This window comes from Lolium perenne, chromosome 6 (assembly GCF_019359855.2).
Source record: "Lolium perenne isolate Kyuss_39 chromosome 6, Kyuss_2.0, whole genome shotgun sequence".
NCBI classification, from domain to species: Eukaryota; Viridiplantae; Streptophyta; class Magnoliopsida; order Poales; family Poaceae; genus Lolium; species Lolium perenne.
Genome location: NC_067249.2, coordinates 48,762,924 through 48,786,276, shown reverse-complemented (window position 1 = coordinate 48,786,276; position 23,353 = coordinate 48,762,924).

Sequence of the window (23,353 nt, the reverse complement as noted above, 5' to 3'; positions counted from 1 at the left end):
TATGAAAAAATAGACAATAAATATCATGCATAAATGGTGGCACAAGAAGTATATATGTCTCTCACAGACCGAAAGATTCATAAGAAAAATTACAATTGGAACACAAAGAAATTAAAAGACCTATGATTAATAATGTTGTAGGACGGTGGTGCAATAGATCAGTTGCCCTGGGATTCAGACATGGATGGTGGCTGGGATGTCCTCAAGAGCAAATTAAGCACGGCATCCGTTTCTCTCTGCCTCTTTTCAAAAGCCAGAGTCTTTTCTTCTTGGGCTTTCTTCAGAGCTTCAAGTTCTTCCTGCTGCTTCTTCCTGATCTCTTCAAATTTGTGATCTTGTTCTTGCAGTCTTGCCTGCATCTCACTGTGGTACCTTTCAGCTGCCTGTATGGAGTTCTGCTCTTATTCTGCCAGTCTTTGTTGTAGCTCTCGGATGCGTGTAGCTGAGATAGAAGACTTCCTGGAGCTTGTTGCGACGCCCAATCTTGGTAGGAATGTGCTATTGCAGGTGGTGGATGGGCTTTTCTCGCTCAGAACTAGCTCAACAATTTGCAAATCAGTCAACTCAGGTTCATCTTCATTGCGTGGCGCTGTTTTTTTGCCACCATTTTATCCTGCATAAAGATTACAATCATTGCATGGACAACATACAAAACTGGATTATATTATATTGTGCTAATATGAAATATTTCTTACATATGCACTTTTTGCTTCAGCACTCATAATGTTATCCTTGTTAGTGTGTGTGATTCTAAAAAATTCAATTGGAGAGGTTTCTTCTTCCGCCGCTTAGCCTTCGCTTGAAAAATGTAGAATGCACATTACCATTGTACACTGTGTATGACAGAAGTATGAACTGTATGGGGAAATTCAGAACACTTACTATAAGTTCCCAGTGAGCAACATAGCTTCGAGATCCAGTGGTATGGAACTGTTTCACAGCTTCTCTGTTCTTTCCATTTTTTACACACACTACCTATGTTCAGTACATGCATTTTATTTATCCAGATCAGAGAAATGTAAGAATTCAGTAGCTGTTATTGAAAGGAATAACGTTTATGTACCTGATACTTCTCATCAAACCATCTCTTCACCAGTTCTTTCCAGCTATTCTCTTCTACATGATCTGGCTTCTTCAGATATGCTTGCTCCAGTGTGAGATTTTTAATTTTCGGCCAATACTCCTTTTTAAGCCTATATCGGAACTGCCGAATACTAACTTGCAGCATATCAGTGCACACATCTTGAGCCACCTCTTCATTTTTGTCCATACTGAACTTTCCCTGCAAAATAGTGATGCATTAATCAGTAGATTCTTAGATAGTTGATCATGTAGCATACTAATTAGGTTAAACCAAGATTTTACAGGACTCACCGCTACTGTACTTATAGCATGAGGAATGACATGCTTGAGAGTTTCATCTTTCTTGTACTGTGTCCAGTGTGTTGCAAGCGGCATTTTGGCACGGATGTGAATACCAACCTCACTGCTCAGCTTTGCTGACTGGATATAATCCTTGGGTCTCCTGACACCAGCAGAGAATTCAATTGGCATCTTATTGCCACCATGTCTTCTTGTGTACTCATGTAGTCCATGGCCCATGGTAGGTCTGCGTCCACCTCTCTTTCTCTTACTACCGCCAGATGTTGTCATTGTCTCTGAAATAAGAGATATGAAATGATTCTCTTTTGTATGAAAATATGCGGTACAGTGTTTAGTTTTTACAAACTTTCATACCTTGCGGCTGAAAGTTTACAATTTGATTGTCCTCAGGAGATGAGTTGCTGCCTCCAGATGTCATGATCTGGTTAGGTGAGGGTGCTCCTTCAGTGTTCTGACCAGCAGTGGCCGTCGGCTCATCAGATGACCCAGCTTCAGGTTCAGTTGTTGCCATTGATCTTGTTGCAATGTTGGATGGTGCAACTTCAGGTCTGGATCGCTTCTTCTGTGCAACTGTTGCAGAAGAAGCAACTATCTGCAAGCAAAGTAGAGGCTACATTAGTAGGAAACATTTAGCATGTACGTATTTGCTATCATAGTTCAGACATAGTTCCACAGACCTGAGCTGAAGTTTTGCCGACAGTGCGCTGATCCTCTTCTGAATGAAGATCATCTTCAGCAGTAGCTATCTCTTCTGGATTCAGTTCGTACGAAGGGTCCTCTTCGACCTCCTTCTCTTCGCAGTCTGTGTCCTTTAGATTGTTACTAGTTCCTATTTGTATCCCACCATACACTAATGAACGTGCAAAACTAGAGAATTCCTGCTGATTTTTGTGGCCAGCTCCAAATCTGTCAGCCAAAACTTTTTCCATGCGTTGTACATTTTCTTGCATTTGTTTCTCCTTGACAAGCTCATATGCCGGCTTGACGGGGTTTTCTGTCTGCGCTGAAATAATCGGAAGAGCAGAGCGTGAACAAAACATAAGAGGGGGCCAATTCCATAGAAAACACCAAATAATTGTCTTTGCAAAATATTGTACAGCAGCAAATGATTGAAAACATAAGAGTCTACGTAAGATGTGGACGAACAAAACATAAGAGGGGGCATATGCCAGGCTAAGGGACATCATGTGCTTTTAGATATCTACTCGTAACAAATAATTTTCAGTGGGATGCAGCCAAGTCCCTCTACTTTTGTTTGAAGTCGTAATTAGGATGCACCATTTCTACCTGATTAATCCCTTGTCTCAGTTACTAACGCACATGCGCACCAAAAGCATCATTGAGGTTACAATATTAGAATCAGAAAAGAATTTAAAAGGAAGTATGTTTTGTGATCACCTAGATATGGGTCAATTGTTTTGTAGTTTGGTTGTTAGCCTTTGGACCTGATCAACCTCCTAGATGTAGAGTTAATTGACACATTGATTTGGGAAGCACGTGCAAACTAACTAGATCCATGGAAAACAGCAAACAATTGTTCTAGATCAAACTCTGGTTCCCTCTGAAACTGAGGAATAAAAGTCCGAAGCAATGTCGTTGTTCACTGTAGCTCGTCAGGCTGTTTTCGGCAACGGCTGGAATTAGTTCAGTTAAGTGTTTCGGCAAACAATTGTCTACGCAAAAGATTGTACAGCAGCGGGATGGCAAAGATTGCATAGCATGGCATGATTGTCTCTGCAATAAAAACGATAAACCCTAGACGTATGATGTCGGGATTGGATCTATCAAATATGCAAGATCTAGATATAGGTCTAACGGGCGAGGTAGACATGTAAAACCGATCTCTCGATCTAACCATCCGAAAAACACAACAACAAGCCGATCACCGACAGATTTACCTCGGGGTTTCTTCGAGCTGGGCGTCTTCTTCGGCGTGTGTGCGCGATTTTCCTTCCCCACGACGTTTCGACGACTGCCGGCCATGGCGACCACCGGCCGGGGAGATAGATGCGAGATGGAAGAACGTCCGGCGAAGACACCGGATCGGGGTGAGCACGAGAGGATGAGGTCGGGGGGGGGGTGGGGAGTTAAGATGCTCGTAAATCATGCGGGAGAGGCACGACGTATATAAGGGAGGGCGAAATATTTGATAGGTGGGGTGCGCGGGAGGAGTGGAGGGAACAAAAAATTTGGCTGTTTTGGCAGCCGGCGTACTAAAATTTGGAGGGAACAAGTTTTTGCCGTGAAAGAAAAAATATTACTCCGAAAATGGAACTGTACATGTATATTTTAATTAAAAAATGACAGAAAACGAGTAAAACTCATAATAAATGCTAAATTCAATGTAAAATCATCAGTAACTAGTGGGACTGAGTAAATGTTGTGACATTCATGTGGAAAATTCAAATTTAAATTTTTCATGAGGTTTGGTGTAGTTTGATGTAAATTTACACAAGTGAGGACTGAGTAAATGATGTGAATTCATGTGCCCTCACTTGTGTAAATTCACATCAAACTACACCAAACCTCATGAAAAATTTAAATTTGAATTTTCCACATGAATGTCACAACATTTACTCAGTCCCACTAGTTACTGATGAGTTTTTGGCGATTTCCCCCTCTTTTCGTCCGAAAACCCCTGATCTTTTGGTTTGGTGGGTTTTTGGCGATTTCCCCCTCTTTTCGTCCGAAAACCCCTCGTTCGACACATGTCCACCATGGGGACACCATGCCACCAACTCAAAAAAATCAAAACCCATAGCAACCAAGGTGTCATATCACAATGTGCACAAGGGTGCCAAATCATGCCCCAAATCCATGGTGGTTTGGTGAGTTTTTGGCGATTTCCCCCTCTTTTCGTCCGAAAACCCCTCGTTCGACACATGTCCACCATGGGGACACCATGCCACCAACTCCAAAAAATCAAAACCCATAGCAACCAAGGTGTCATATCACAATGTGCACAAGGGTGCCAAATCATGCCCCAAATCCATGGTGGTTTGGTGAGTTTTTGGCGATTTCCCCCTCTTTTCGTCCGAAAACCCCTCTTTCGACACATGTCCACCATGGGGACACCATGCCACCAACTCCAAAAAATCAAAACCCATAGCAACCAAGGTGTCATATCACAATGTGCACAAGGGTGCCAAATCATGCCCCAAATCCATGGTGGTTTGGTCAGTTTTTGGCGATTTCCCCCTCTTTTCGTCCGAAAACCCCTCTTTCGACACATGTCCACCATGGGGACACCATGCCACCAACTCCAAAAATCAAAACCCATAGAAACCAAGGTGTCATATCACAATGTGCACAAGGGTGCCAAATCATGCCCCAAATCCATGGTGGTTTGGTCAGTTTTTGGCGATTTCCCCCTCTTTTCGTCCGAAAACCCCTCGTTCGACACATGTCCACCATGGGGACACCATGCCACCAACTCCAAAAAATAAAACCCATACCAACCAAGGTGTCATATCACAATGTGCAGAAGGGTGCCAAATCATGCCCCAAATCCATGGTGGTTTGGTGAGTTTTTGGCGATTTCCCCCTCTTTTCGTCCGAAAACCCCTCTTTCGACACATGTCCACCATGGGGACACCATGCCACCAACTCCAAAAAATCAAAACCCATAGCTACCAAGGTGTCATATCACAATGTGCACAAGGGTTCCAAATCATGCCCCAAATCCATGGTGGTTTGGTCAGTTTTTGGCGATTTCCCCCTCTTTTCGTCCGAAAACCCCTCGTTCGACACATGTCCACCATGGGGACACCATGCCACCAACTCCCAAAAATCAAAACCCATAGCAACCAATGTGTCATATCACAATGTGCACAAGGGTGCCAAATCATGCCCCAAATCCATGGTGGTTTGGTCAGTTTTTGGCGATTTCCCCCTCTTTTCGTCCGAAAACCCCTCGTTCGACACATGTCCACCATGGGGACACCATGCCACCAATTCCAAAAAATCAAAACCCATAGCAACCAAGGTGTCATATCACAATATGCACAAGGGTGCCAAATCATGCCCCAAATCCGTGGTGGTTTGATCAGTTTTTGGCGATTTCCCCCTCTTTTCGTCCGAAAACCCCTCTTTCGACACATGTCCACCATGGGGACACCATGCCACCAACTCCAAAAAATCAAAACCCATAGAAACCAAGGTGTCATATCACAATGTGCACAAGGGTGCCAAATCATGCCCCAAATCCATGGTGGTTTGGTCAGTTTTTGGCGATTTCCCCTCTTTTTAAATCCAAAACCCCTCGTTCGACACATGTCCACCATGGGGACACCATGCCACCAACTCAAAAAAATCAAAACCCATAGCAACCAAGGTGTCATATCACAATGTGCACAAGGGTGACAAATCATGCCCAAATCCATGGTGGTTTGGTGAGTTTTTGGCCATTCCCCCCTCTTTTCGTCCGAAAACCCCTCGTTCGACATATCTCCACCATGGGGCCACCATATTATGTTATTGTTCACCACTTTGAGATTTTTTCGATGGAAAATTTCAGAAAAATGAGTAAAAGTCATAAAGAAAATTTGAATCACAATTTTTGGTGATTTTTACGTCTGGTATGTTTTGATTTTGAAGAACTCTACTGCTCTGAACATTTAGTTTACTAGCACTTTGAAGTACTAGGATGTACACAACATAAAATTAAAACCTCCCAAGACAATTGTTAACATATCATGGCAAAATATTTACAGTTTCAAAAGAACGGACTACTAGCCAAAAGCACCTCACGCAGGAGGGAGACCAAACCAAAAGATCGGGGGTCATGCAGCGAGAAGAGATGATCAATCCACCATCGGCAGGACTCATCGACCACGATCTCAAGCGGTAGAGCTCGTACGAGACCCAAGCATCAATGGCTGCATACTTGATGTTCATATTTGGAAGTGGGAAGTCCCCCACGATGCTGTGCCGATGGTGGTGGAACTTCTTCTTCATATCACCGAACCATGAATCAATGAGTCTTGCTGCCATGGTAGCCATGCCAGCCCTCGCATGACCAGTGTACTTGAAGTACTCGTCCTGGAGATCGACGTAGTACTCACAAGGAATCTCCATGTGCCATGTCCTCCACAGAACTCTCTTGTCACCACGGATGTCAACACTCGCAAACGTAGCGCCTTCTCGAAAGAAATCGCAGATAGCCGGAGACTCCCACCAGTTAGCACTGCAGTAAACAAAGTAATGTACTAGTCACAGATCAGTTACAAATATGCAAGAACCTACAGAGGAGACGAAGATGAAACAAATTAATAAATCGGGAACAATGTGTAGCAGATTTAGATCGGGAATGTACTGCTTTTCTGGAACAATGTCTAGCAGATTTAGATCGGGAATGTACTGATTTTCGGGAACAATGTCTAACGAAAGTCAAAGAGAGACAGAACGGCGGCAAGTAAAAAACCCTAATCGAAAGATTAAAAAAGGGGATTAGTTCTTACGCTGCGTAGTGGAACACCAGCACATGTCGACGCATGCAGAGTTGAACCACGGCGATCTTCTTCTCGTCCTCGGCTCGATGGTTGGTGTACTCGAAGTCGAGGCCGACGAACTTGTGCTCGTCCTCCATGAGCCACTCCGTTTACATGTCGAGGACGCGGCGCACTTCCCAGGGGTCATTGGTGTAGACCACCTCCAGGTCCTCGTCGTCGTGGATGTGGACTGCGCGCGTGCTAGTCCAGTTGTACATTTGCTGCTCATCCATGTCCATGGCGACGTAGCGGCGGGAGACGAAGATAATGAGGGAGAGGAGACGACGAGAAGTGTGGAAACCTGGATGCGGTGCGAATATTGAGACGGTAGGGGAGGGGGAAGGGGATAAATATCATCCCCATTAATTACTCCGTGCGAATATTGACACGGTAGACGAAGAGAAAACTGACGCGGGTCTAGTCCAACTGACGTGCAGTCCAACTGACGCGCATTCGATCGTGTTGTCACGTCAAAACCCAGCACCGCCCATTTGCACTCCTCTTGACCTACCGAAATTTACTCCACGATATAACTTGCCATCATATCACGACCTCCTTCAGCCGCCGCCAGATCTCGCCACGTCTCTCGCTGCCACAGCTCGCCACGTCTCTCGCCGGCGAGACTTGTAAGACTTTCGCTCCGCGTCGATACCAAGGATGGCGCCTACTAGTGGAGTACGTAAATAACATGTACGTCTCGCGATCGATCGTTGTTTCTGATTTGTAATCTTTCTTCATATTTTTTGCAGTGTCCAGTTTGCTTTGACAAGAAGGGGATGTGCGGCGGAGGCGGAGTCGCGTTAGGTTTTTTCGTGCAAACACTACAAGAGGGTTTTGAGGAGAAGACGGTACATGCACTTATAAGTTTAAAATTCATTCAGATGTTTTATTAATTCGCCGCCACATCAAAGTTTAACACGTGATCCTAGTAGTTATTGCTAGTTTAGTACTACTATTCAGATGTGTGTAATAATTGTTGGTCACCATATGTATTAACCGCTTATTTATGGTTGAGTTTTAGGATAGTTGTGATAACTTTTACGTTCATACCAGTTTTACGATAGTTGTAGTTGTTAGAGATAGAGGTATCGGTAGTTCAGTCCTATACCGATAGAAGTTCAGATATGTGCTGATAGAAGTTCAGATATGTGCTGATAGAAGTCCAAGATCTGAGACTCGGTGATTATCCGAGTAGACGCATAATTAACTTACTTTTGTATTAACTCTACTGAATTTAGGTCATCCCTTTCTACTATAGACCGTATTTCCTTAAGAAGTATGGTGTCCAGACCTCCCACAAGACAACTTTTGAAGATGCACTCAAAACCAAAGATGGCCATGCATTTGTTGTTAATGTTACCAACAGAGCTGGCAGAACCTATATCAACGGAAGATTTTGGAACGAATTTGCTAGAGTGTACAATTTTAAGGTTGGCATGGAGTTAATTTTCAGAGTTAACTCATCTGGTCAGGATACTCTTGTAATAACTGGAACTGAACCACTAATCCATCCAGGTAATTTTCCAGCTTTGGACAGAATGATTGATCATATTAATTATTCCATCTTATGTCAGTTATTTTAATTATGCAGCTTACTACCAGTTGTCCCGTACGAAGCGTGACATTGTTGACTCGCTCAGTAGTACTGATGGAACAATGATAAATTGGAGGATGATGCATACCGTCATTCTTCAGGTGGACAACTTGGACTACCTTGTTGAGTACCACAATGCTGGAGATTATGATCAAGGAGCACTAGTTGTCCCAATGCTGCATACTCTGAATTGGACAAACAGCGAAAATTACAACAAACACGTGGTAAGCAGTAGATCATATCATTTCATTAACTTTGCGAGCTACATTACGTACAAGTGTTAACTAAACTATGTCTCTACTGTTGGAACAGAAAATCCCTAGCCGTTTGGTTCCTAAAGATACGGAACAATATGGTGCAATCAGTATTGTGTGCCATCCCAGTACTTTGGTGCGTGCGTCCTACGCAATTTCTTCTGACGATGGTTGTCTCTGCGTCAGTGGGTGGAAGGAGTTCATGGACAAGGAAAAGCACCTTCAGATGGGTGACAAGATGCTGTTCTTGCTTTACCTGGGAAATGCAGGGGTTTACTTGTTTGCTACCCATGTGCCTGAAATCGATCTGGAGTAGCTAGTCAGTGATTCATGGTGCCCGTGTGTCCAACTATGCAGCCCCTTTAGGTTTAAATTAAGTTGTAAGACTCTTTATGCGATTGTCGATTTTGCTTCTGTTAAAACAATATTTAGTCATATCGTGCTGCTGGTTGTAATCGTGTCAAGTGTCGATTAATTAAAACCATTGTCAAAGTTATGTTACCGACATGTTGGATTTTCTTATATCTGTCCATATTTTAGCTTATATTAATTTGCTCTTAAACCCTTCTGGATAATTGAATGACAAGTTCGAGATCATAAACATCTAAATAAGAACATTTCAAATGTTTGGAACAAAACATATAGTTGTATGCATAACATGTTTCTATCAATCTACATCACTATCTTCGTCTGAAGTTTTTCCCTCGTCATCATGTATGTTCTCTTCCAATATGAGACTATCTTCCTCATTCTCTAGTTCATCTTCGCTCATATCCATGTCAACATTGGGACTATCTTCCTCATTCTCTAGTTCAAGAATTGTACGAGCATCATGAATATGTACAACTTCATCAGCACGATGATCATCCTCCTCTGCCTCCACCTCCACCTCTGCTTCATCCTCGTCTAGGTCGACAACATCATGAAATGTATGGTCGACTGAACCTTCATCCTCCTGGTATGCGTCTTCATTCCATACAAATGCATCATCGTTACCATCTTCTAATTCTGGAACGTCGTACACGTGTCTATGGCTGAACTTCTGCACCATTTTCCACGGATCACCAAACTTTGTATCCTCCAAATAGAAGCATGTTTCAGCTTGACTGGCCAATATGAATGGTGAATTCTTGAACCATAGGACAGAAGTGTTAACGCTTTTAAAATAACCATCATCTTTTATCTTGGAACCCCTGCCCGCAAGGTCGAACCGATCGCAACGAAACAAGTACACGGACTGTCACCGTGCTTGTTAGTCCCGTCTTGCAGTTCAAGAACTTCTTGCGTAACACCATAGAGCTCGGTCTCATCTGCATCACCAAAAGATCCCTTAGTCGCTACGCCCGAATTTTGAGTCTTCAGGTCTTTATCCCGAGTAAGCGTGCGAAACCTCGCACCCTTTACGTTGCAACCAGCGTATACTACTACACGCCGGTCTGGCCCAAAGAGCCAGAGACTTCAAATCTTCTGATGCATTGTCCAACTGTCTCACATGGTTTGCAAACCAACCTGCAAACTCTCTCTGAACCGTCTCCTCGATGTCACGCACACCCCTACCTCCCAATTCTTGTCGGAATTCACTGAAACATAGAAAAAACACATATGAAATACAGGACAATTATGTCTGCAACATTGAGAAGTAGTTATTAAAGTGAAGCTAACTACTTACTTGATATAACGTTCTACATCGTCACAGTTGTTCAGCACATACCAAACCATTTTTTCAAATTCCTTGTCAAAATGTTTCAAAATGGATTTCCCAAGACCTTTAGCTCCAACTGAAAATACTTCCATCTCGTCACGATCAGGTTTTCTCCGTATGTCTTGGTTCCTATCATCTTTGTTAAATCTTGTTTCTGTGCCATCCTTGAAAAATCTAGAGCAAAAAATCAAACACTCATCAACAATGTATCCCTCTGCGATAGAACCTTCTGGCCTTGCTTTGTTACGGACCGTAGACTTTAGATAACCTAATCTTCTCTCAACTGGATACATCCAACCATAATGAACAGGACCCCTCAAAAGAGCCTCCTCAGGAAGATGAATAGCTAAGTGCACCATTACATCAAAAAAAGCTGGGGGGAACAGCTTCTCAAGTTTGCATAGGATCACAACAATTTCAACCTTCAATCGATTCAGCACATCAACTTTCAGGGTTTTGGCACACAGCTCCCTAAAAAATCTTCCTAGCTCTGCAATAGCCACATACATTTCCTTAGATGCAATTCCCTTGAGCCCAGCCGGCAACACTCGCTGCAGAAGTATGTGGCAATCATGCGTCTTCATACCGGTAACCTTACAACCATCAATATTCACATATCTTCCCCAGTTTGCGCAATAACCATCTGGGAACCTAGTGTTTGCCAAATACCTATAAAAATGTCTCTTCTGTTCCTTCGAAAGCGTCCACGGTGCAGGGGGCTTCGCATAAGTTACTGCTGCATCATCATCATCCTTAACAATTTTCTTCAACCAATACTTCTCCCGGATTTTGAATTTCTTCAAATCAATTCTAGCACTAACAGTGTCCTTATTGCTGCCCTCAAGTTCAAGTAGTGTACCAACAATATTGTCACATATGTTCTTCTCAATATGCATCACATCTAAGTTGTGAGCTAACTTAAGTTCTGGCCAGTACGGTAGATGACACTACAAGAGAACTGATATACTGTGACGAAAATCCTCATGACAGTTGTTCGTAACGTCACAAAATATGGTAATGTAAGACGTTTTGCACCCAGCGTCATGGATTCCTAAAAATCTGTGACGATCACACAATCAGCGTCATCCTTCACCACAATCCATGACGGCTCCATTAGCTTCCATGACGAATGTGGTTAGGTCATAGAAGAAATTCGGGGTAGTTGGAGATCGAACATGTGTCTTCAATCATGCACTAGTGATATTTATAGTTAGGCTATTAGCCCTTTTCTTGTTTGCACATGCTCTCTACATTTCTTTTATCTAAAACAACATGATTGAAGTAAATTAATACTATTACAACTAGCATTGTATCGCTTGAAAATTAAGCCTACGACAGATTGCATTGTGGCACTCCACGAGAATCCTTCCTAGCAGTGCCAACCACACCTATTTCCCGTGTAGCCGAGTCATTGGCGATCTCCATTGCTAGCGTCATCACCGTTTTACTCACATCCTCCTCCTTTTACTCGCATCACCGCTCAAAAAATTACCTTATTTGAGGCACCCATCTGCAAATCTATAAACATTTTTCCACATGGATTTTTTCTGTTGAATATTAATACTTGTTTGAAAATCATGTACGGATTACTACCTTAAATTATTTTCTTCTCCCGCTATTTGTTTGACACTCAAATTACATATCAAAATTTTCATACCGTCCGCCTCCGAAACTCCGCGATCCTCTAACTGCCTGTGTACCACGATACCCTCAAACCCTACCCCGCCGCCGCATCTTCTTCTCTCCCACCCCTCTCTATGCAGTGCCTCCACGAGACCACGACTATCCCGATGGCTCCAGATTGTCCCGCCATAGTCAGCAGCCCCACCCACAGCCAGCGCCGGAGCCTCAGGATGACGACGGAAGGTGCTTCCGCGGTGTGAGGTCGACCCATTTGGCGCCTCTCGTCATGCACCTTGGACACCACCTCGGCTGGCGCCGTCTACGAGTTCTCCACCATCACGATTCACGCTGGACCTATCTAGCAACGCGCTAGAGGATCCAATCCCGCCCGCACTCTGCGACTGGCCGCCCTTTGTCTTCACCATCGATCGGAGGATAACGAGCAGGAGGCGGCAGGGCGCGAAGAGAAAAAGCACGGCGACCAGTCCTGTATCTCAACCGTGGTGAGCGCCATCCCTCTTTCCCATCCCATCGTTCTTGGTATCACTGATTCTGGTTTGTAGATCCGAAGTGGAAAACAACTGCCTGTGACGAACAACTGCCCGTATGTCTGACAGTCTAATGACTAAGATGTATTAGCTTAGTGTCTGGGCAGCCCTACCGAACATGGGCAAGAATTGGCCTTCAAGTTTTTTGACTAACGATTCATGTGGTTTTACTTATCGAAAATAGTAGGACTATAAGAGATATGGCTGAGCTCTCATGGGCCGGATGACATTTTATTTGGCGAGCCAAATTTGGGCACTAATCAAACATGTTATGTATGCTCATACTTTGTTATGTATAGGTGTTGTAACCATACATACCTTGGACTATTGCATTTCAGCAACACTAGTGCACGTAGTGCACAGGGGCAAGTGCTCGTTGTAGTTTGGCTTCATCCTGCCTATTAGTGTTCTTGCTGACTTTTCTCTTGTACCTTCTAATTTTGTTTTCGCCATTACCAGGTGATATCTATAAACTTAACAGTTGAAGTATTCCTATTTCCAATACCAATGCATTATGTATATATAGCTTAACAGTTGAACAATCAGCTCTGTGGATATGATATCTACTTTGTATTATATAATTTATATTAGCACATTGTCATTTTCATCAATGTACTTCTAATTTTATTTCTTCCAAATTGCTGCTGATGTAAGTTTTGTTTCTTCCAAATTGCCCATGTGTTGTACAGTAGCTTCATATAAGTGGACCACATGTCTAGCAGGCCCCGTTCTTCTAATTGTCTGTTACATTTCGTAGGTGTTTGCTGGTCGTAGAATTCTAAGTTATTGCTATATATTTATACTACATTGTGTGTTTGTTTAGATGAACAGCGCCTCATGTTCTTAGTTCTAGACCATTCGAGTGTACTTTATTATGTGCTTTAGCATGTTATGACACCTGTTCTTGGAACCAACAATTTTGAGATTGTGAACATGGTACTATGGTAGCCACGATGGAAATATGCTTTTTGCATGAACAGACACATAATATCCTAGCCATCAGTTTTTTGGCATGATTTTCTCTATCTACACATGCATAAATAAATACCATGTATGTTAGTCTCACTAGTTTTCATGCTTGTATTTAGTCTATTTCATGTATGGGTGTTAGCTGCATAATTTTATAGTGGCGGTATTATTTTCCGAGAAACTAGATTTGTGAAACATCTATGCTAGCAATTACGGATGCTTCAATCTGAAAGGAGCACTTGTTTTTCTCTAAACAATGTATTACTCATATTTGCTTTAAGATCAGGTAATTCATTTCCCTCAATTGGGAAAGCTTATAAAATGCATGGTTTATTCATATATGATGTGAATAGTTACTAATAATATTTAGATTTCGTTTCAGCCCTAAGTAATTTTGTCTAAATTATGTTTGCTGCAGTAGCCCCTTCCATTGGATTACCTATACACATATCCTGAGTGCAAGGTACTAATTCACATGCTCAAGCATTAGTGTACCTACTTGATATGTTATACTCTATGCTACAGTGTATATATATGCACCCTATATACTGGAATACTGCTCTGCATTTACAATGTCGCTATTAAACTTGTTATATTAGGATCAATGTGATTGATAGTGCAATAGTAAAAGTTTCCAATCAGCAGGTCAACACATGTAGGTTTCCTCCTTGGAGGATGGAAAAGCATCAGTTTATTAGGATCAACGTGATTGATAGTGTAGTAGTAAATCTTTGGTATCACTCTTGGCAAGTTTTGTTTGTAACCACATGTTATTATTAACTCCCGCGTATGAATCATATTCTGGAAATCTCACTTACAACTAGGTACCAGTATGCGTATGCAGCTACATCTGGATATAGTTACATGATTTATCGTGCTTCATTGTATTTTATTTAAAATATTGGTACTTCTGCATACTAAAATCATTATGGGTAAATGTGGCTATTTTTTCAGATCCAAGAAGGATGCACAACCTGTTGGAAAAAAAGCTTGGCTAGGTAATTACCTACGTCCTTTATTGTTTCTAGTATGTCCATTTAGAGTTGTTAGTGAACTGATGCAGGTTTTATTCATAACACCAAAGGTATGATGCTACTTTCATTGTTATATTTCACTCTTTGAGTCAATCAAAATCAAATTAATGTATAAAACTTTTCTAATTGAGTGCAGGAGGCTGGAAACATAAACTGGACTTGACAGAAGTCAGCAGAGGACACATTTGTTATAAACAATTCCTGGCTTCTTGCTTTTGCTTCAGTTTCGGTCTGCGCAGAAGTGAAGAATAATTGTGTGTGTTTGTAGAATTGGAACAAAACATTAGTAGTGTAGTTTCTCATTGGTGCAATGGATTAGCTAGTACGTGCAATTTATAAGTTTCAATGTCAATTTATTTAGAGCATGGTGATATACTTTGTAATACCAGTATGTACTTTCGACTTTCAGTGAATAAAGGTTTACTATGATACTTAACATGGCCATGGCCTAAGTGAACTGCGGACAAGTGTACAACACAAATATGCATGGGCCATTTCCGATGGTTCAACAAAAGCTTAATTAGTAAAGATATCAGCAAAAGCATAAATATTTAAAAAGTATTTTTTAGAAAAAGAAAAAAAATACAATCCAAGATTTTTAATAAATTAATATCATGACATCACATATGATGTCATCCACATTCGTGACGCTAATCGGTGACGTTCTTTAGGCGTAGGATGGTCTACTAGGTGCTGGCATCACACATGACATCATCCAAATTCAGTGACGTTTTCTCGCGTGCCGCGTCACTAGGGAGTAATCTGTGACGGGGATTCCGTGACGATGCTTGTGACGCTCAAAGAACGTCACCGAGGGGTCTTCCGTGACGTTTATTGCTATTGCATGACGTCTAGAGCTCGTCACAGTATATCAAATCCCTTGTAGTGTGATGTAAGCTGACTTTCAGGTGCCATGTTGGTTCACCGGGTACAGTTGCACGCTTCCGCTTTCTACTAATTATTGGATTTTCCCATGTACAAAATCCTTAACCCTTTCTACCTTCTCAGCTACCTCTTTGGGTGTGTACTTACTTGGTGGATCTCCAATCTCAGTTTTACCATTGAAAAGTCTGCTTCTCCTGTATGGGTGACTTTTATCAAGAAATCGCCGATGCCCAATGTATCCAATTTTGTTTTTCAAAGATTCATAGCAAGGATTCTCATCGCAATGCACACACGCATGAAATCCTCTTGTGCTTCGGCCTGACATAGTGGCATATCCAGGATAATCATGAATAGACCAAAGAAACGCAGCATGCAATGGGAAATATTCCTCTGTGCATGCATCAAATGTCTGCACACCACTCCATAGCTGCATCATATCTTTTATCAGTGGCTGCATAAATACATGAAAATCTTTCCCTGGGGAATACTTTCCGGGGATTAGCAATGCCATCATGTAATTCGATTGATCCATGCACATCCATGGTGGGAAGTTGTAAGGAATGACAAAAACAGGCCACATACTGTAAGGATTACTCATACTTCCAAAGGGACTGAAGCCGTCTGTGGCAAAACCTAGTCTTATGTTACGAGGATCTTTAGCAAACCAATGAAACTTGGCATCAAAGTGCTTCCATGCCTCACCATCAGCAGGGTGCCTCAGTACATTGGGCTCATCAACCCTCTTCTCTTTGTGCCATCTAGTATGTGTCGACATTTCCTTTTTAACAAATAGTCTCTTTAACCTTTTAATTATAGAAAAGTACCTTAACACCTTGTGAGGGATTTTCTTTTTTGCAGTAGGGTCTCTATATCTTGATAATCCACAAACATGGCAGTGCGTATCGTCCTTGTGATCTCCCCAAAATAAAGAACAATCAAACTTGCATACATGAATTGTCTCATAACCAAGTCCAACATCAGAAAGAACACTCTTAGCATCAGCATATGATTTGGGAAAGTCCACACGTGGCAAAGCTGTACGTAAAAGGTGAAGTAAGAGATCAAATCCTCTGTTTGTTATCCGGCTGTATGATTTGATATGAAGGAGCTTAATAATGAATGACAACCTAGTGAAAGTGGTGCATCCCTCATGAAGTTCTTTTTTGGCTGACTCAATTAGATTAGCATAAATATTTGGCAGGTTAGGACCTTTATTTCCAGACTTCTGCAGTTCATCAATCATACTAGACGAATCATCAACATAACAATCACCACTGTCTTCGTCTTCATCATTGTCACTATCATACGCACCATCATCGTTTCTATCCCGCCCTTCGTCATCACTAAAACCTTCCCCATGTCTAGTCCATCTTGTATACGTCATGGACATACCTGAACACTTGCAGTGATCCTCGACTGTTTTTATATCCTGACGTATCAGATTTAGGCAGTCCTTGCAAGGGCACAAGATTGGTTCATCTGTATTGTCCAAGTGTTCTCGCGCAAACTTGATGAAATCCCTAACACCTGCCATGTACTTTGTTGTGAACTTCTGGGTGCCATCAGTTATCCAACTTCGATCCATTGCCTACAATTCAGTTAACAATATGCCAACGTTCTTCAGAACAGATCTTGACAACTGATTAAAAAATCTAGACCTAGCGAACAATCAGGAGAACTCACCGATGATGCGTCTCGCCGCCTCCACAATGGAGCCTTCACGGATTTCTTCTCACCTCGACGAGAACCCTAGTCGATTCGACTGTTAGCAAGATCACCTAGATAGGCCGTGTCTGCTAGCGGCGCGACTTAAACGAGGCACCCGCGGCCGACTTAAATATTAATAAGGAAATTATTATGTCGTAATATCTACATCACACCATTGAAATAAATATGTAGAATAGACTAGTTACGGATCCAGATCAAAACTCCATGTCTACCTTAACGGTAACACTCCGCGTCGGTCACGTCAAAGCCCTGGTTCGATTCTTCCAAAACACAATTTTTTACTTAATTAAATATGTTCCTGACAAGTGGGTCACGCATGATATATAAAACTAATAACATTTAATAAAGTAACTTAGTATTATTTACCTGCTATGTGGGTCCGTTGTACACGCAAATCACGGTTTACATACACCACGATCTTTTAGATTTCGTCACCTATTACCAGACACGATGGAAGCCCTTCCGGTTGGGTAATGGGTGACGATTTTTTGTTGATGAAAAATCATACCGTCAAGCATTACCTTAAATGCATGACGGAAGATGAATTCGTCACCTATAAGGACACATCCATGACGGTATGCATTTTTGTCACCAGGGTTTTCGTCAACAAATATCCCATTTCTTGTAGTGATCTTTTGTCCTACCAGTCGGTGGCAGCCAGGCCTCAAGGGAATCTACTGGATATTAAGGTACTCCTTTTAATAGAGTACCGGAGCAAAGCATTAACACTCCGTGAACACATGTGATCCTCACATCACTACCATCCCCTCCGGTTGTCCCGATTTCTGTCACTTCGGGGCCATTGGTTCCGGACAGCGACATGTGTATACAACTTGCAGGTAAGATCATAAACAATGAATATCATGATGAAACAATAACATGTTCAGATCTGAGATCATGGCACTCGGGCCCTAGTGACAAGCATTAAGCATAACAAGTTGCAACAATATCATCAAAGTACCAATTACGGACACTAGGCACTATGCCCTAACAATCTTATGCTATTACATGACCAATCTCATCCAATCCCTACCATCCCCTTCGGCCTACAGCGGGGGAATTACTCACACATGGATGGGGGAAACATGGCTGGTCGATGGAGAGGCGTCGGTGGTGATGATGGCGATGATCTCCTCCAATTCCCCATCCCGGCGGAGTGCCAGAACGGAGACTTCTGGCTCCTGAGACGGAGTTTCGCGATGTGGCGGCGTTCTGGAGGGTTTCTAGCGACTTCCACTTCTCCCCGTGCGTTTTTAGGTCGAAGGCAATAAGTAGTCTGAAGGAGGGCATCGGGGGCCGACCGAGGCCGCCACACACTAGGGCCGCGCGAGCCCCTCCTGGGCCGCGTCGGCCTAGTGTGTGGGGCCCTCGGGCCCCCACCTGGCTTGCCCTTCTGGCTCCGCCAATATTCTGGGAAAATAGGACCTTCTGCATAAATTCCGAAGATTTTCCTGAAAGTTGGATTTCTGCACAAAAACGAGACACCAGAATAGTTCTGCTGAAAACAGCGTTAGTCCGCGTTAGTTGTATCCAAAACACACAAATTAGAGGCAAAACAATAGCAAAAGTGTTCGGGAAAGTAGATGCGTTTTGGACGTATCAAGGTTCTTTAATTTATGAAATATAGATGTGGTAGGATTCCACTTATGATCACCAAGTGGTTCCCAAGTAAAGGTTGGGATATAAGTCTAGGGTTGCTTACTAGTTATCTCCCTATGATTTCATGTGGTGAATGATATATACTTATCCTATTAGGGTTTAACTTATCCTCACATACCTCAAGAACATGATCATGGTTTAGGCATGACCAACTTGTTCTTAATATCTCTACCTCAAGTTCTTAGGGTTTATGATCATCACTCAATTTATAATGATCAAGGTTTTGCTTCCTAAGGTATCTCTCATTAAATAGGTTTCTCACTTCCATGATCAAGCATTGTCTTGTTCAACTCAGGTATAGCACTTCTATTTCACTTTATAGGATGGACAGGGCTATGGTTGCCTTATTAGTTTATATTCCAGGAGAAGGCCTGAGATATTACTTAGGGTTCTTTCCAGGGAATGATGATATAATTATCTGCGTATATGGATAGTTCTCTCCCTTAAATTAAAGTGTTGCCTAAACTAACTTGAGTGTAGCATCATAGCTTGAGCTATCTTTCATAGGAATAGTTATTCTAGGGTTTATGGTGTACTCTTGATATTTATTTAAATAGCTAAGCTAAAGATTCAATTGTCTAACTTAGTTGGATTAGTCCTATCCTTATTTCACTAATTCATGTGTATAGTCTTATTGATATTTGGTTATCTCACCACTTCAAGATGAAATGGTTAATCTCTCAATGCTTTTGTTCAAAGGTTGTCCTATATTCTTAAATAGGTAAAGCTAAGATTGATATGAGTGGTCTCTCTCTTAATTTGGGAAGGACTTTAATACTAACCTAAGTTTAGGCTCCATAGAGAATGATGTGGTCACCAATATCTATGGTTAACATAAATGGATTCTCTCTCTAGGAAATATCTTGAATAAGATCCTAAGGTTCCTCTTAAAGATGATTATTTGAATACTTGGATATATATCCAAGGTTTAACTCAAGGTTTGTTAATGATTCTCTAATAATTATAATAGAACTCTCACCTCTCTAGGTTTGATGCTTAATAATTTGGAATAGAGAAGAATATATATTTCTAGGGTTGTTCTCCATGTCATGTTTCCAAGAATGAAGTAAAATGAATACCATGAGGTTCATGGTAGGGTCATGGATTAGTTTAAGACATGGAAAAGATGAGTCAGGAATGGTTTCTCCATTTTATTGTTACTTGGTTTGTAGTTGAACAGATGTTCTTCTGTTATGGCAATGATTACCATATTATGATCTGTTATAAGATCAAGTAGTTGATCATTGAGTATAGTGTTGTTGTGTTGATTATTAGTTCCATTTGATCTAACCCCTTAGATCAAATCATCTCTACCCTAAAAAAGGTTTTAACAAAGTCACATTGAGGTTTATAGCGCTTGACTTGATGAGCTACTTCAATTCCACCAAGGTCAAGTGAAACTTCAATTACTGTGACTGTTTTACTTTAAAGCGCGAAAATTCCCCAGATTTTCTATGCATGAATGCAATGTACACATCTGTCTCCTCTATTTTTGTAACTCCATTACCTGGGATATTACAGTCTCTACCCCTTAAACTAAACTTCGTCCTCGAAGTTTGATCTCTCTCACGCTTCGAAGTGTGGATCTGACTTGTATAGACTAAAAGTTTTCTCGAACTCCATATTGATCTCACTAGATATAATTGAATATATTCCTTGTCCAGATTCTTCCTGGAATCCATTAGGGTTTGTCTCTGAACCATGGTTCTTACTTTGATTCATTGATTTCTTCCAACTCTATAAGCTTGTTTCCTTTCTCATTGAAGATTCAATGATTGAGACTTCTTCTGATGCTGCTAGTCTTAACTGAAGACTAGTTTGATAACATACTCCTAATTGGTATGTAGGTCTTTGTTTTTCCCTTACTACCAAAACTGCAATAATGGTACTAAGTAAGGTACTTAACATGGAATTGATCATGATGGTTCATTCCTCTAAGAATGGATTAGACTCATTTAGTCCATCCAATCATGGTTTATAATTGATACCTCTAACTATTTTGGTTCTTTTAGGTTCCATGAAAGGAATCTTTCAATTATTATTTAGTTTTGATATGGTCAATCTTCTTCAGTATTTGGCCTTCCTGAGCTTTATTTGGTCTCCTATTTTTTCCTTCTCCCAGTTTAATTAATCTTAGCTTTCTTGTGCTTCCGTACTTCTGAGTAAATATCACTCACTTTCTCAAGTTATAGTCCACTTCTTACTTCCTCGAGGTATAAACCTCGGCTTCTGGTCTGACATCCATCTGAAAGTAACGTTCAACAACCTTATGAAAATAAGATCGAACTTCCTCTCAGTTCAGACCTTCTGCTTCTATCTAGCTTCAAGTATTGAGTAATTGTACATCCAACTCAACCTTTACTCTACCCCTTAGAGTTTTCTTATGGTCTTTAACTCCTTTCCTTCCAACCATTGGGTTTATGGTTAGAATATTGGTTTAGTTCTAGCTTATGGTTTATATTCTTCTAAGGTATTGTGAAGAAGGTTTGTGGTGTATCCACTCAATTGTGGACATCCAATGTGAATCCTTCGACTAAATGATTTTAGGTCATTGTTATTTGGTTAATCAAAATTTTATTTGTTCACAACTTCTTGGTACAAATAATCCAATGGTGGACTACTTGCTACCAATTGTGGCTATTTGTTATCTAAAAAATGGATTCTAGTATAGGTTCTGATCAACTGGACAAGACATCTTCTACTTTATCTCGCAGTTTTGATCCTATACAAAAACAGTGATCTTCTGATACCAACTATGATCTTCTTATATCTGCTATGGTTTCATAGATCATCTTCCTTCATTCAGGGTTTATTTTGCAAGAAAACCACTAGCTGACACTATGAGTATAGTATCGTAAGTGATTTCTCATGCATTTCCTCTTCCATGTTGATTATGGATCTGCTTGAGCATCACCATTGGTCTGGTTGTCCCCCGGCGGTGCCCGGGCGGGCCTCGATTCAATCTTGCCCCAGATTTCACCTTCATGCTTCTTATGTACTAAAGTACTCCTCTGTTGAGGCAAAGCATCGATTTTGATTGTACTTCCTTCAGAGTATTGTGGTTACTTCCCACAACTTTACTTCCTTTCTCTGATGAACCTTCTTCGTGTCTTCAAAATCTTCAGAATTCGTCACTTCCTTACACGAATACCATTACCCTCTAGATCTTTAACATCAAGTAGGAACTTGATATTGCAACATGCATTTGCATATCAAAGTCAAACTTCATGTATGGATCTAGTCAAACAATGAAAATCCAATAAAATTCCAAGAAGATTCAGCTTTGTGTTTATAATACACATCATCATAAGCCTGAATATAATAGTTGAGTAAGACATCTCTAAACATCAGGCTCTGATGTGTAGTATATAACACCATATAAGATAGGTTTATATCGTGATATTTAGCACGAATCTATGTGATTCTACTATTTGTCTCACCCTTTACCTTAATTGCACATTTGCAATGAGATAAACTTGAAACAAAGTGGTTTGGGATGGTTAAGGTTAACCTAATTTTCTTTGGATGTACTACTTAACTTTTATTTTATTGAGGACTACTTTACACGCTATCTCTAGATTCTAATATAGCTACTCTAAATTACTCCTAACTATTAGAGCATAGTTCTTATACTTCCAAGTGCTTCTACCATGAGACTATGGTCATGATGTGCTTAGCACACTTCCCATTGTTTTGGAACACAATTCTTGCACTGTTGTTGAACAACTGGCTTCTTATTGTATTTCTCCTAAATATTTATGAGGCTCTAGTACATCACATAATGATTCTCAAGTGAATCATATATGATTTCTATCTCTACCATGTAAGTAGGCATATTTTATTCCTATCTCTCTTCCTTATTTCCCATGATTGACTTATCATGGTCTATACTACCTCATATCACTTGTTTTTATCACTTACTATCAGTTGTTTTACAAGTTTGGATAACTTATTACTCATTACTTAACTTGGTCTACCTATTCTAGTAGGATATCTTACTTATCTCATCACTTGATATCATTCCTACTACATGTCTAAATGATTTTTATTTAACCATAACATGTGTTGGTACACATCTTCCAATAGGATATCTTCCTTATGGTTGTATCCTTTCTTTGGACTACCATGTATTGTATACTGATGACGCGTAAAGCACACGCTCGTTGGGAACCCCAAGTGGAAGGTGTGATGCGTACAGCAGCAAGTTTCCCTCAGTAAGAAACCAAGGTTTATCGAACCAGTAGGAGTCAAGAAGCACGTTGAAGGTTGATGGCGGCGGGATGTAATGCGGCGCAACACCAGGGATTCCGGCGCCAACGTGGAACCTGCACAACACAACCAAAGTACTTTGCCCCAACGAAACAGTGAGGTTGTCAATCTCACCGGCTTGCTGTAACAAAGGATTAACCGTATTGTGTGGAAGATGATTGTTTGCAGAAAACAGTAGAACAAGTATTGCAGTAGATTGTATTTCAGTAAAGAGAA